The 4,683-nt window shown below is 46.1% G+C and overlaps 1 pseudogene; it reads left to right on the top strand.

Annotated features, from left to right (window-relative positions):
* Positions 1 to 3,215: 3,215 nt before the first annotated feature.
* On the top strand, positions 3,216 to 3,675 carry LOC128780127 (HIG1 domain family member 1A, mitochondrial pseudogene; annotated as a pseudogene).
* The last annotated feature ends 1,008 nt before the right edge of the window (positions 3,676 to 4,683 follow it).

Here is a 4,683-nt window from a genome sequence, read left to right on the forward strand (position 1 = left end):
ATACCCATACCCATAGACATACCCCTACGCCATAGCCATAGCATTACACCATACCCCGAGGCATAGCCATAACCCTACAGCACAGACATAGCCCTACGCCATAGCCATAGCCCTACACCATAGCCATAGCCATAACCCTATGCCATAGCCATAGCCCTATGCCACAGCACTAACCCTAAACATAGCCCTAGACATGCCCCTAGACATAGACATAGCCCTACACATATACCCCTAGTCATAGCCATATCCATAGCCATACCAATAGCCCTCAGCCATAGCCCTCAGCCATAGATCTCAGCCATACCCATAGCTCTAGCCCTAGCCATAGCCCTAAGCCATAGCCATAGCCATAGACATAGACATAGCCACAGCCCTAACAGTAAACACTAAACCCTAACACTAAACCCTATCACTAACCCTCAGCCATGGCCCTGAACCTGGCACTAGCCCCTATCTCCTAGCCCCTAGCCCCCAACCCCTGTGCCCTAACCCTTGGCCATGGCCCCTGGCCCCTAGCCCCTAGCAATAGCCCCTAGCGGTAACCCCTAAGCTGTAGACATAGCCTCTAAGCCATAGCCCCTATCATTAGCCATAGCTGTAGCCCCTAATCTGTAGCTGTAGTCCCTAAGCTTTGGTCATAGCCATACCCATAGCCCCTAAGCCATACCCCCTAGCCCACAACCCATAGCCTCCAACCACTAAACCATAGCCCCTAGACCCTAAGCTATAATCTCTAACGCCTAAGCCATAGCCCCTAACCCATAGCAATAAACCATAACCATAGCCCATAGCCATAGCCATAGCCATAAGCCATAGCCATATCCAGAGCCAGTGCCCTAAAACTAAACACTAAAGCCTAACACTAAATAGTAAACCATAACACTAAACCCTAACAATAATCCTAAGCCATGGCCCTGGCACTGGCACTAGCCTCTATCTCCTATTCCCTAGCCCCTGGCCCCTAACCCCTATCCCCTAACCCCTGGTCCTAGATGTAGCCCTAAGACCTAAGCCCTAAGCCCTAAACCATGACCCCTAAACCCAGCCCCTGGCCCCTTGCTCAGGCCCCTACCCTTAACCCCTAGCCCCTAGATCCACGCCTTACGCCCTAGACCCCGGGCCCAACCCTCATCTACTTCTTACAGTAGCAGAATTTCTTCTAAGGGAAAGTCTTCTTTTGAGTGTCCTGCTGTGTTTCCCTTCTTTTGCCCCATGATCTCTTCCGTGTTAGTCTAAAGTGTGTAATGTTCATCTAACTAATTGTGTGGATGCAATGTTTTCCTTACCTTTCTGACAAGAATCCCACCTGGAAACGCTGTCGAGAATGCTGCTTGAGGTGTTCTTCCCAGTCGACTGCTGTAGAACTCAGAGGTCAAAGACGTGGACGTAACCATCCTGGTGCAAATGATGCTCCACGATGCATTTGGTACTTGGAGTGTGTCGCCCGTTGCTGTCGAAGCCTCACATGGTCCATCCTCATGGAAGCGTCTGCCCTAGATGGCCATCCACAGCAACTAGTCCATCCCAGCCGTGGGGAACCCTGCTGAGAGACATCTCCGACGGGAACCTGCAAGGCGATTGAGACACATCAGATCCCTAACAGCACCTCCTCCTATATACCACACATCTTTTCTTCCGTTTATTGGGCATTTTCACACTTCTTGAAATGACAGGCCCTAGTGTACTGAAAACTTGGCTGATCTTCATCCATCTTCCCTATCACGATGGCCACACAGACACTCAACACGTTTCAGAAGATTTCTTTGTTTTCTGAAGCAGAGGAAACCGGCCTGAGGACGTGCCCACGAAAGCAAGCAAGTAAAATACTATCCGTTCTTCCTTATATATTTATTGTACTTATTTTATTTCCTTTTTTAACCCGTGGTAGACAATAGGGAATGCACTTTACTTTTCTCATTGAATGAGGAACATGCAACAGGCAACATGGACACAGCGGACTCTGTCATGCTACAAGCACACTTCCAAGAAATGTCACATCAAAAGAGTTTCTCACTGCTTCGGTCTTTATTCTGAACACCGATCACATGGTACCTACACGGTGCTAACATTTAGACGCTTCTAAATGCTCTTGAAAATGCCACTGCCATCCGAAGTCATTCATAGTCCACTGGAATCAAACACTTTTCCTGCCAACCTGCACTGAGATGTCATTCCCTGAAATGGCCACGAGATGGCAGCACAGACCGACAGAGGCAAGGCATAGCCCATTATTGGCTTGGCAGAAAAGTTCCATTCCCTTTCTCAGTGACATGCGATGACGGTCACACTTTACATTTTCCAAGAAAAATTGGACGGCATGACATTGTAACCATTCCATTCCACGGCCCTCTGTCACCTTTCAGGGAACTTCGCGTTCCATCCTCCTGCAGCACTGATACCTGTAGGAGCCCAGAGCTGTTCCACGGACCTTCTGCAGTCTTCATGGAACCAGAAATTTCTCTCCAATGACAGAAATTGGGTATACTGAACGAAATGGCCACGTGAACGTGCGAGGTCTGGGGAATACTGCAGATGAATTACGACGGCACGGCCAGGCTAGAAAACTTTTCCCTGGTCGCCAAAGACAAACGTGGGCTCTCACCTCATCCTGAAGCTTCAGAATCTTCTGCTAATGAATTCTGGATGCTTTCCCTCGGAGGGTGTTTTCAGGTGGTCTGACAGCAGGCAGTACCTGTTGCCACTAACCTGCTGGGTTTCCACAGAGAACTCCTACTGCAGAACTCCATCTGCAATCCTGTCGGGAGCCGACCGACAGCCGACCCTTGACACAGTCGGGACGGATGAGATGTGTCTGCACAGCAGAGGCAGCTGCGGCTGGACTCCCTGTCTATCTCTTCTTGCATGTCTGTCTTTGCTATTACTACCTGCTGCGATTTTTGAGCACTTGTATTTCTGGTCCACTAATCTGCAGAATTCCAACGCAACTGTACAAAATGATTTCTTGGCCATTGAACAAAAGTCCCTTATAAGCCCTCTGCAGCCTACTTCTCCTACCTATTGCAAAATTAATATTAGACAATGGGCAGGCCAGATTGCCAGAAAAAAATGGATAAAAATGTTACTAGACATCCCCCTTAGTACAACCTTGGACAGGAATAATATTGGATGGAACTAGATGGATAAAAGAGCAAGGAAAATAGGTGAATTATTATAATTTAAGCATGAGGGAACAAATACAAAGATCATCCCCTGCAAAGTGCATAAAGAAAGAACCAGAAGCGGGTTGGTATTTGAGAGGTGCTGGTGTTGGAAGACTCTTCAAACAGTATGTCATCCAACACAGACGTTTCTCTTTCTTCATATGATGAGGGTCAGGGATCTAAATTTGTCCGAAAAGCTAAAGAGGCACCGTTTGTCCCTATTGGAATGGAGGGTTTGGCAGCAATCGTCGCGTACGGGTTGTACAAACTGAAGAGCCAGGGGAGCACTAAAATGTCGGTCCACCTGATCCACATGCGCGAGGCAGCCCAAGGCTTCGTTGTGGGAGCGATGACTCTCGGTATGGCCTATTCCCTGTATAAGGAATTCTGGACGAAACCTAAACCCTAGGAGAAGAGCTGCTGTCTTGGCCGTGGTGGTGCTGGTGGTGGCCGTAGTTAGAGATCTCATATTGAGGTTCTGTATTTATGTTGGAAATAAATCATTTGAGTGGGTCAGACAATAGGAACATGGTAATTTGAATATTGGCTTCCTTGCTTGCAGGCTTGGTTTGCTGGGTGACTAAATTACTAGTGACTAGTTCACTGACTGGGTCATTCAGAGGAGTCAGATTAGCACATAAGAAACATGCCCCTTTTAAATGCACTTGACAGTAGCAAAGTGTCCACCTCGTTGCTCTCTTTTGGTGAAATTTGTTCTAATGGAGACACCCTGCCGATCATGAATACTCCCAGTTGCTGCAGAACGTCACGTGCTTTTGATGTTATGTAGGAACCCTCTTTGCCCCAGGTTTTTTTTTTTTTCTGCCTGCCTCGTGGACTGATTAACTACTTTTGGTTTTAGGGCTGGTTGGCTCTTACCCCGTTCAGAATGGTGCACAGCACACAGCGTTACAAACCTCCCCACAACTGAACATCTGTGTGTGTGTTTAAACCACACCTAAAATGCTAATGACAGCTGCTAGAAGGTAGTATTTATTTTACAGTCATACTTGTAAACATTAGATAATTGTTTATCTAATCTAATTGGATCCTAATTTGACTATTTTGTAATTGCAGGGTTATATTTTTGTTGCTGTTACAATAATTTTTAAATGCCACCTTGAAATAGAAATGTGTATTTTAAGTGCTAATGCAGAGGTGATGAAAAACAATTTTTAACTGTGTACACTATGTTTATTTTTCTCTGGAAGCATCACAGATGTTAAACTAAAGAATTTACCTGTGATGGAAGTTGTTAATGATGTCAGAGCAAGCTCTGGTCAGACATACACAAACTCGTGTGTACTGCAGAAGGCCTTATTGCACTTGGGAAGATCTCCTGACTAACTTGACTTTACATTCCATGGTGATAACATGGTAAATGTGTTATTAAAGTAAATGAACACACACAAAAAAACAGAAAGAAAGAAAGAAAGAAAGAACCTAAATGGGAAGATAGATGGCTGAGTGAGAAAGACTAACCAGATAGGACCTTTAATAGTTCACATATAACCGCTGACTA

This window comes from Desmodus rotundus, unplaced genomic scaffold (assembly GCF_022682495.2).
Source record: "Desmodus rotundus isolate HL8 unplaced genomic scaffold, HLdesRot8A.1 manual_scaffold_49, whole genome shotgun sequence".
Classification (NCBI taxonomy): Eukaryota; Metazoa; Chordata; class Mammalia; order Chiroptera; family Phyllostomidae; genus Desmodus; species Desmodus rotundus.